The sequence below is a fragment of the Galeopterus variegatus genome, unplaced genomic scaffold (genome assembly GCF_000696425.1).
Source record: "Galeopterus variegatus unplaced genomic scaffold, G_variegatus-3.0.2 Scaffold6659, whole genome shotgun sequence".
NCBI lineage: Eukaryota > Metazoa > Chordata > Mammalia > Dermoptera > Cynocephalidae > Galeopterus > Galeopterus variegatus.
The window spans coordinates 53,144-64,362 of NW_007732770.1; the positions used below are offsets into that span (position 1 = coordinate 53,144).

General features: G+C 46.8%; 1 pseudogene; it reads left to right on the plus strand.

The window, feature by feature from the left end:
- The first annotated feature begins 448 nt into the window (after nt 1–448).
- The window catches only part of LOC103606534, a 34,579-nt pseudogene continuing 23,808 nt past the window's right edge, over nt 449–11,219 (plus strand).

The window sequence follows — 11,219 nt, forward strand, 5'->3', positions numbered from 1 at the left end:
GCACACCTTACCTCTGTTCCATAAATGTTTATGAAGGATCATTATGAGAGGGTGGTGCCCAGCTGTTTCCTACAGTCACAGAGATTAGACCCAAGGGAAGTGGTTTGAATTGTAAAAGTAGGGATTTAGGCTATTTATGACTATGTCTTTCCTAGCAGATAAACACAGTTAAAATCCTCTTGAGATGAGGTTGAATCTTCTCTGTAAAGACCTTCCATTCTCTGGTCGTGGAATGGTTTTGCTCCCTGCTTAGAGGCAGGAAGATGGACTGGATGACCCTAGGAGGTCCTGCCCCTCCCCCATGACTTTAATACCATGAATAGTAGCATGACTATTCAGTTGTATAGAACACACATCAGGAAGTCATCCATGGGAGGGACACTCATCTACCTGCCACAAAAGCCCTTCAAGATTGTGGGTGAGGCCTGTGGCTGCCATGACACAAAACATGCTATACCTTCTCTACCAGCTGGGCGGACCCCAGCTCCGCATGTTCCAAATGAACTTCATCCAGCTGGTGCGGTGCGGCAGGAAACAGCCTGAGGACACGGTGCAGTTCTGGATCCCCATGGAGATGACCAGGGTGGACCTCAGGAATTACCTCGGGTGCAGTTACAACATGCTGGTGGCTGCTGTGCGAACGCAGCTGCAGCACAGCTCCAACAGGAAAAGGGATTACAGAAACATAAGAATAAAGAAGCCAGACTACAAGGTTGCTTACATGCAGCAGGCCCACGGACAGACCTTCATGTTCCTGGATCTGTTTCCCAAGAGCAGGTTCCTGGAGGAGCAGCAGCAGAGCAGCGACCTCCAGTGTGATGGGTTCCCGACCAGGTTGGCTTGTGATGAGGCCACAGGTAGGGACACAGGCCTCTGGTGGGTGCAGCTGCAGATTGGTTTTAACAGCCCAAACACAAGTATTGCTGTATGAGAAAGACAAAACAACAACAACAACAAAAACAAAAAAGAAAGAAAAGAAAGGATCGTGGGTGAAATTCATTACTACAATCATTAACCTGAGTGAATTGGAATTAACATCAGCCCCTTTCTGAAGAATTGTAGCACAACGGCACAAACCCATGATGTGCTAAGTGTTGTGAGAAATACCAAGAATCAGAGGTTTAGTGCTTAGGAAGATTTTCTCTAGCACATGGTCCCAAACCGTATGTTGACAAATGATTGGAACTGAGGCTCAGAAGGAAATGTGACTTGTCCAATGTCACACAGTGACAGAGGCCAGGTCAGAACCCAAATCTCTCTCTATTATGCCATGATCAAGTCTCAGAGTCCCTGCTCTGTGTTGCTTCCATCTGGCACCCAGGGCCCTCTTCCTGAGTGTGGATGAGTGTCTCCCTCAATAGAGGATGAGCTCCTTGAGGACAGGGGTTGTGTCATGTTGAGAATTTAGCAAGGACATTGTAAATGGTACATCTCCAATAGAGATAGAATGGAAGGGCCCAGGCAGGTGAAGGTTACATGAGGCCTGGGCATCTGGGCAGCCTTCAGGAGGTGGGCAGGACATGAAATGAGTGGAAGCAGCTGAGCAGACACACGTAGCTGCTGTAAATTCAGATGTAGGTGGCAGAGCCAAAGTTGTAGGGGGTTCTGAGCATCAATGACTCCTTTATAGCCTTATACAGGGCACCGAGGATTGGTCCACAGACCTAAATGCCTAAAGGGGTTATGTAATGTAAAAGAGGGGGAGCAACCACCATAATAAGAGGAATATGTTATGGTGAGCCTATGCCAGATCTAAAGTGGGTAGAGCCACTTGGCTAGAGATGATTGCTGCCACGAGGGAATGTGGCCAATGTTCATCAGATCTTAGGATCAAAACACACACACACGCACACACAACACAAAACAGAAGCCAGACAACTGGGTTTAGTTCTGTAAAATAGCACCGAATAGCTCAAACAAAACCATTTGTGGGCTGAATCCAGCTCACAAACTCTGCTGCCAGTTTTATCACTGTGGATTAAATTTATTGTATCAATCAGGGGAGGCTGTGTTTTGCCGTGGTAGCAAATAACCCTAGAACTTCAGTAGCTTTAAAACATCAAATTTTATTTCCTGCTCTTGCCATATGTCTACCCAGGGTCCCAGGTGAGCTCTGCTCTTCGTAGTCACTCAGGGACTTATGCTGATGGAGTCTCCATCTTTGCATGTACTTCTACAGACACTGTGGCAGGAGGAAGGACTGTGGTAAATTGCACACAGGCTCTTAAAGCTTCTGTGCAAATGTGTAGCTTTTGCTCATATTTAACTGGCTAAAGCCAGTCACATGGCCATGCCCAATCAAAAAAGTTTAGGGAAGTGCAATTCTATCACGTGTCCAGAAGGAAAAGGTAGCATTGATACTGGTGTCCACCCAAGTCCACTTAATATTTGCTTCTACAAACCAAAGGCTATGACTTATAATCACCTGCAGTTCTCTGCCTGAGGGCTTTTTCTCTGGCCACAGAGTCATGCTGGAAGTAACCGGGGAGGGTTAATTCCCCTGGAGGCATACTCTAGCCCATGATGGAGGGGGATTGGTTAATGAATATGCTAATGCTCTTCTCAGTTGGGGATAACTTTGAGGTGTGTTCTCCACTGTCTCCCAGAGTCCCCAGTGGGACTGAACTCCAGTTGCCCACAGTGAACACTGGCCTCATCCTTTAGTGACTTCCTTCCCTTCCCCACTTATTCACCCACCTGTGTTTCCTGAAATTGCCTCCCAAGTAGACTACTTGCACTTGAGTCCTTGCCTCAGTGTCTGCTTCTGGAGTTACCCAAACAAGGTAGCAAGGAAAATAATAACCTTTGTGAACATCCGAGTGATTATCACACTTATCAACTGAGTGGGCAATTGGCCTGGCCTTTGCAGAGCTGAGGATGTTGAGGATAATGAAATAATTTAGTGAACTCCACCAGGGAATCATCCTCTGATTTCTTTACCTAGGTAATAAAGGGAACACGAAAGCAAGGGTTGCTTCAACCCATCCCACATTTATTGAGTATGTTGCTCTGCTATCCCTGGGGTGTTTGTTTTATTCTCATGACTCAAGATGGTCATCACCATGTCCGTGTTACAGCTGGAGGGATGAAGGAAGAGAAGAGGAGGCACATCCTTCTCTTTAAGGGCACCACATGGAAGCTGCATACATTACTTCTGCTTGTGTTTCCATTGGATAGTGCCTAATCACATAGCTGTAGTTAGCTGCAAGGGAGGCTGGGAAATGTACTCTGTAGTCTGGGTGGCCACATGCCCAGCTATAAATTGGAAATCTATTACCAACAATTTTTTCCACACGTATTTACTGAAAAATATGAGCTTTTCCCTCCTTAGTTCAAAGTAGAGATTCTCAGTGTAGTGCCTATTGCCCCTAACCCCAGCCTAGGGGCTCCCAGGATTTTGGAACTCAGAAGACAGTAGGCACCATTCTGTGAGAGTTTCATTAGATCATCTAAGGGGCCCATGACCTCCTCCCCCACATATTAAGAACAAGTGGTCTGAAGGTTGTTGAGCAACTTCAGGAAAGTCATCAATCTCTCAGGTTTTTTAAAAACTATTTTTTGAGAACTTTTTCTGTTTTACAGAGATGTGTTGAGGCTTTGAGTGGTTAAAGAGCTTTGGATAAAAATTATGAAAAAATAAAAGGAAGACCTTTAGGTCATTTAGCATACACTTACTGAAATCTGAAATGGGCCAGGCACGTTGGACAGTCCAGGGAATACACTAAACCTTGATTCAAGAGCTCAGAGTCTAGTGGTGAGAGAAGTACCTAAACCAAGAATTACAGAACCCTTGTGTCCCTGCTACCCCAGAGTAGGCCCTCTGGCAGCTCAGGAGTCTGTAAATTTAATGAGTCTCACAGGAGATTTTTTTTTTCTTTTCTGAGGCTGGCTGGCACAGGGATCCAAACCCTTGACCTTGGTGTTATCAGCTCCACACTCTACCGAGTGAGCTAACTGGCCAGCTTCCCCCCCCCCAGGTGACTTTGATATGAAGCCAGGGTTGGGGTCAGGCCATAGATGATTTGATAATAAGCTGCTGATGGGGTCACTGCAGGCAAAGGTGTGGGAAGATCCTTGGGGCTCTGGGTTCTAATTCCAGCTCTGTGGAAGTGTAGACTGCTCCTCTGTTAAGAGGGGTTATCATCCACCCTCCATGAAGAGGCAGCATAGCGAGAAATCAAGAACACAGATTCCAGAGTCAGGAAGGTGGGTTTGAATCCAGGCTGGGTCTTATTCTCTTTGTGATGTCGAACAATTTACTTAATTTCTCTGACCTCAATTCTTTTATCTATAACAAGAGGAAACAATAGCACTCACCCCTAGGGCTGTTCTAGGATTATATGCACTAATATATGAGTAGCACTTAGAATAGTGCCCAGCTGATAGCAAGGGCAATGCTTTACTGAGGGTTACTATGTACTGGCCACTGGGTCAGTGATAGGGATGAGCAAAACACCCCTGGACTTGTACAAGACTGACAGTCAGGCTACTTGGGGAGGAAGACATCAACAAAGCAATCACATGCATAGACAATGACGACCCTGATGAGAGCTGTGAGTGACAAGCTTTAGGGCACAACAAGAGCTTCCCGTAGGAGGATCCAGGGGTCAGAGAAGGCGCTCTAGAGAGGGGACCAATGTATGAAGCTGGAAGGAGCATGGCACATTTGATACAGTAAAGGCCTTGTGGAGGGAGCTCAGAACAAGAGAGAGAGGTTCGAGATGAAGACACTCATAGGGCCAGGTCCTGCAGAGCCTTGTGAGCATGGACACTGAGAGCAGCAGAAAGCCACTAAGTGGTTTTGAGCTGGGGACCGACATGTTCATAATGTACATTTGTGGAAAGACAGTGTGTATGTGAAGAGCAGACTGGCATGAAAAGAGGGGAAGCTAAGAGGCCCGTCCGGGTGAGGGAAGGGGGCCGGACCGGGGTCAGGGCAGTAGGCATGGAGAGAAGTGGGTGGACTTGGCCGGGAGGGGGTCAGTGGGCAGGTTTGGCGATAGATCAGATATGGGGCATGGGGGGTGGATGGTGGATATGATGGCAGCACCTTTCAGTGAGATGGAGATCTCTGGAAGATATGTGTTTGGTGCCTTTGAGACATCCAAGTGCAGATGGTGAGTGGACTGGTAGCCACACAGCTGCTGGTGAAAGTGCTGGAGGTGTACATTGTGAGCCATCTGGGTATAGCCAGCATTTGGGTGTAGATGGGTTGGTTAGGGAAAGAGCATGGAGTGAAAAGGGACGGGCCTAGGAATGAGTCTCAGGAACTCCGACCTTTACTGCAGAAGAGAGGAGGAGGAGCTGGCGGAGGAGACTGAGGGGGAGTGGCCAGAAAGGGCAGAGGATGATCAGGACGGTGTGACGTCCTAAAGGCCAAGACAAGGCTCTCTTAATTCTGCTTGCAAGACACCATGTATGCATGAGCTTGGGGGAGAGTTGAATGTTTCATACAGGTGAAAGAAAGCCTCGTCATTACAAATGCGGTCTGTGTGTCAAAGTGTTCTACAAAGAGTGCAGGGCTCTGCAAATGTATGCGACATAGATTACTGTACACCCAGGGTGGGTGATGAGAACTTAGAGTGCAGGGCAGGGAGACAATAGGCACTTCCCTCTAAATCTTGTTTTGTAGCCAGTCCCTGATGTTCCATTCTTCATACCCTAGGGGATGCTGCAAGGACATTAGAGAAAGTCTGGAGAGAGCAGATAAGAGAAAAAGATTGGGAGAAGGCAGGAGGTGATGGTACTGAAATATTAAAATGTGCAGTTTTCTTCAATGCTATGTCTTACAGAAAAAGCTATTTCCACTTCTGCTGAGACCTTCCTAGGCATTCCAGCTCCAATTTGAATTTTCTGCCTTAGAATGTTCAGATTGTATTGTGTATGATTAAAAGGCCCATGTCGTAGCAAAGGAGGTGAGGGAGTGGACATGTGATCATGGGATCCACTGGTCATTGCACATGTGGCACCATCAAGAGGCTGCTGGCCTGACAGAGCCTTGGAATGACTGAAGGCACCACTGAACCAGCAAGCATGGGACACCATTCTCCAGGACGCGGTATACATTCTAATTCAACACTCCTAATATGGGGTTGCATACCCGATAGGGTAGAACACATGAGTGCAGCTATCAAGAGGGTGGAAGCAGGCACACCTCTACTTTCCATCACTGACTGTCTGGGGGAATTTGGCTTCCTGTCCCCATCACTCTAGGCGTGAAGATTCTATGATCCCAATGGGAGAATGCTGTACCGGGAGATAGAGCAAGAGTGCCATTGAACTACAAGTTAAGGATGTGGCGTTGGTAAGTCAAGCTCCCTGAAGCAGGAAGATGAGCCATCATCTTGGCACGAGTAATGGATCTTCATCCCCAGAGGATGCAGGACTGCTGATACACAGTGTCGGCAGGGAGTAATAGGTTTGCTGCTCGGGTGATCCACTTGGGAGCATCTTGGAACTCCCCTGCTCAATTTGGGTGGCAAATGGACTAGTGCAGTGGCCACAGCCTGAGTAGGACACCGTGACGGGGGATCAGACAGGGATGAGGGTCTGAGTCATATTCTCAGGTAAGCCAGCAAGACCAGCAGAGATGCCATCTCTGGGTGAAGGACATCTAGACTGGATAGAAAAGGAGAGATATTATGTGTACTGGTTGTGGCTCAAGATCAGCTGCAGCAGCAGGTGTTGTTTTCTTCTAGGTGGTGCCTTCATTTTCCAAGTTTTCCCCCATGAAAGAAAAGCCTCCCAGAATTCTAGAGAAGTTGCACTCAGAACTTATACAAAGATGTGAATCTGAGTTCTAAGCAGCACGAGGGGTGGGCTCTAGTGAATACTCTGATGCCCCATCCAGATCGCCCTTCAACAATGAAGGACTTATTCCCCCAATTCTAGAGAAGTTGCACTCAGAACTTATACAAAGATGTGAATCTGAGTTCTAAGCAGCACGAGGGGTGGACTCTAGTGAATACTCTGATGCCCCATCCAGATCGCCCTTCAACAATGAAGGACTTATTCCCCAGATTCTACGAGTGCCTGCAGCTCTCTCTTCAGCAGTGGCCTCACCTTAGTATAGCTGCGTGACCCAAGGTCATGTCCCCTTCCTGGGGCAGCCCACATATAATGACTGGTCAAAGTAAAGCACAGAAGTCCATCACTGTCACCCCAACTTGAGACAACCTCAAGTGCCATCTTAGCTTCAAAGCTTCCCTCTGGTAGACTGAAGCCTTTGCTGAGACTACATCTCAGCCCAATTTCTCCCTCTTCCCAATCCTGCTTTCTTCCTTCCCTTTCCCATTCATAGGTATTGCTCTTAAAAGAATTCCCTTCTAAACTTTCCGCACAGTAATCTCCACCTCAGTCTGCTTCCTGGGAAAGCTGATTTGAGAAATTGCGATTTAGTGTTTTGGAGATAATAACAGAACCGCTGAACTTTTAGATCTGGAAGGCATCATAAGAATTGTTTAGGAATAGCTCACCCCCTCATCTTATAAGTGAAGACCCCAAAGTTCAAGACAAGACTGTGACTTGCCCAAAGTTAGAGGCTGGATCTAATCACTCTCAGCCTTCTCATTGGCCCAGGCTGTCTAGGGTCGGTTTCCTGCTTTTGACCTATTATAACTCATTTGAAATCTTGGTTTAACATATAGGCCAGCAAACCATAGCCTAGCATCTGTTTTTGTAAACGAAATTTTATTGAAACACAACCATGCTCATTCACAGGCTCTACAACAGCAGAGTCATAGCAGTAGTCACAGCAGAGATTGTGTGGCCCACAGTGCCTAAAATATTTACTAACTAGCCCTTTACAAAGGAAGTTTGCTGACCACTGTTTCAATAGATGAATTGGTCAAGACCCAACCAGGAAAACAGAAAGTACTCTAGGCACTTCAACTGAAATAATTTGTTATAAGGAACTGGTTAAGCAGGTATTGGAAGTCTGAAAAAGCAAAAAGGTTATACCAAGGAACACAGAGTAATAACTAAAGGAAGGAGCTATGACCTCTAGGAGTAGGAGAACAAAGGGAAGGCTTGGCTTATTAGAACCTAGAAGCTCGGAGCAGGGTTTTTGAGAAGCTGGAGCTTCAGACCCGTGAGGAGGGGCATTAACTGGTGCTGATACTGCTAAGGAGGTGTGATGAGGTTGGTGCTGAGATTGTCAAAGAAACTGGAAACTTCTTGCTTAGAATCAATTCCTGCTTTTGCTGGGCTGTATTGACAGGAAACACCAGCAAACAGAGAGGACCAAGTCCCTTCTCACCTCTTCCTCTGGGTCTCCCTTGAGTGTCTCCCATCTGGTCAAAACTTGATAGGAAGTCAGCAGGCAAATCAATTATGTGGTTTGGACAGTCAGTCTCAGTACAGCAGAACAGAGTACAGAAGGAGCTGAGAAACAGAAGTGTAATTACCTGCCCATGGGAAGGGATGAGGATAGAGCACCACTAACTGACGTCTCAAGTCCTTCCCAAGCCTGGCATTATTGGAAAAGCAGGAGCAGAATCCCCGAAAAAATAAGCCTAAGCCCCATAGATTTGCCTGCACAGGCCCTGGAGGTCCTCTCCTATTTTTTGGGCAAGTCCCAGGGAAAATGGTTAGTCTAATGGGTCTAACTGAATCAAAGATGTGCTTGAAGCCTGTTGGGATAAGCCTATGTCACAATTAAAAAAAACATTCTCTCTCACTCCCGGAGGAGTCTTGCTAATGCATCTGCTTCCTTTACAGATCAAAATGAGTCGTGTAGACGAGTCTCCTTACCTCTGATTTGTCTGACTTGGGCTTTGTGTCCATCTCTGAACCAATCACTAGGACAAGAGGAGCAAGATGCTTGGATTGGCCTAATCTGTGTTCCATCCCTAGAATATTGTGTATGAGAGTGGGGAGGGGAAAAGAAGGGTCCATTTCACCTGAACCTCACAGACTCAGAATGGTAAAGGTAGAGTTCCTCCAAAGTCAAAGCACAAAATTCTTCTACCAGAGGGGATTGTCAGTGTCCCAATAAAAGAGTGAACAGTGTGATGAGGGGATCAGGCTAGGAAGACAGCTTAAATTACAAGGTCTTCTGGCAGCACGTGGGTTATAATAGGAGTCTGCCAGGAAGTCCAGATGGACCTTGCTGGGACCCATAATGGTAAAGCGGCTGATTGGGTGATCTCAGTGTCAGGCAAGATTTGGGGGATGGGGTGGACTAGGTTGCCAAGCGTGTGTGCGAGGGTGAGGGGGGTGCATGTCAGAGACTGGAGCTGGGAATGGAGCCTGGGTAGATGGGCAGAACTGGATGCCAGGCTTTAGGATGACTTTGTGAAAAGGCAGAAACCTAGCATGGTACAGAGGAAGGGACACTGGCCTGTGAGCCCAGGTGTCAGACTCAGGCATTCTTGTTGACTCAAATGGCAGCAGTATGAAGAGAGATTATAGGATGAGGAAGAGGAGCCAGACTAGCAGCAGGAGACCCTCCACAGTTGGGGTAGAAAGAAAACAGACTGGACTGCCATGATCTGCCCTGGTTGTGCAGGGCCAAACCCCTGTCTCTTCTGACAAGAGATATGGCGATTTCTCAGTAGGTTGCAACGTCTCTGAATAGTCTGGACCTGCTTCCCTCAGATCCCCTTCCTGCCTTTCCCTAGCTCTGCTCTGAAGTGCAGCTAATTGGCCCTGTGAATTTGCTTCCCAGATTCTCAGAAGAAGGGGTTTCTGCTTGGAATCGGCCAATGGTAAACACTGGTGGGAGATTAAAGAGTGGGAATTAGAGAGAAACCGGGATATTCCTCCCCTTTCCCCTCTACCTAAGGTGGCATTTCCAGCAGCAAATTTACCAATTACATCTTTTATTTCTCTTTCGTGGCTCCAGTCTTTCACCATTGAGTATGATATCAGCCGTAGATTTTTCACAGATGGCACTTTGTCAGATTGAGAAAGTTCCCTTCAGTTTCTTAATTTATTTTATTATTATTATTATTACTATTATTTTGCGGCTGGTATGGAGATCTGAACCCTTGACCTTGGTCTTACAATACCACTCTAATTAACTGATCTAACTGGCCAGCCTCAATTTCTAGTTCACCTGGAGTTTTAATCATGAATGAGTACAGCATTTTGTCAAATGTTTTTTGTGCGTCTGTTGAGATGATTGTATAATTTTCCTCCTTTATCCTTTAATGTGATTAACTGTAATAATTGGGGTTTTTTATTGGCAGCTGGCTGGTGCAGGGATCGAACCCTGGACCGTGGTGTTACCAGCACTAGTCAACTGAGCTAACTGGGCAGCCCATTAACTGATCTTTTAAAAATGGTAAACCAACCTTGCTTTGCTGGGGTAAACTCCACCTGGTCATAATATGTTATCGTTTTTATACGTTGCTGTAATTGATTTGCTAATATTTTGTTAGGGACTTTTATATCTGTGTTCAGGAAGGACATTGGCCTGTAATTTCCTTTTCTTATGTAGTCTTTGTCAGGTTTTGTGATCAGAATTTTCCTGGCTATATAAAAATGAATTGAGAAGCTGTGCCAGTTATTATTTATTGCCTCTCAGCTCCAAATTCACCCTTTTTCTGCCTGCTCTGTGACGAAGGAGGGCTACGTAACTATTTCCCCTTTGTCAGCTGGCACCGTGTTAAGCATTGTAAGTAGAAGGTGCTTGAGGGACACTGGAGGGATAAAGAATATTCTCTCCCTGAAGTTTGAGCTTTCTCCACTGCTTGGCTAGTTTAGCATGTTGGCTTCTCCAGCTCCCTGGTCCTGCAGCATGTGGCAGCCCCCTGGCTATGGCAGACAGCATCCCTCCTAGGTACTTTCTCAGGTGGCATCATAGTGGAGTGAGGCATAGCTGCTGTGAGGCACCTCCCACGACTGGTCTCCCCAGCAGGTCCTCCAGCAGCTTTGCAGCAAGTTCTGAGGCACAGCACCTCACTGTGGACAGCTTCCCTCAGCATCCCAGAGGGCAGATTTTCATCAAGCCAGACTTACTGGCATGGCACCTCAGGCATACTAGTGACTTCTCCACCATCCAATGAGCCATGCCATGTCCTCTTCAATGAGTTTCGAATATCCGCCCAGGCGGGGAGGGTCATTTTTGGTTTCTCTAGCTCAGCCCTAGGGATAGCAGCCTAGTGACTTCTCCACCATCCAATGAGCCATGCCATGTCCTCTTCAATGAGTTTCAAATATCCGCCCAGGCGGGGAGGGTCATTTTTGGTTTCTCTAGCTCAGCCCTAGGGATAGCA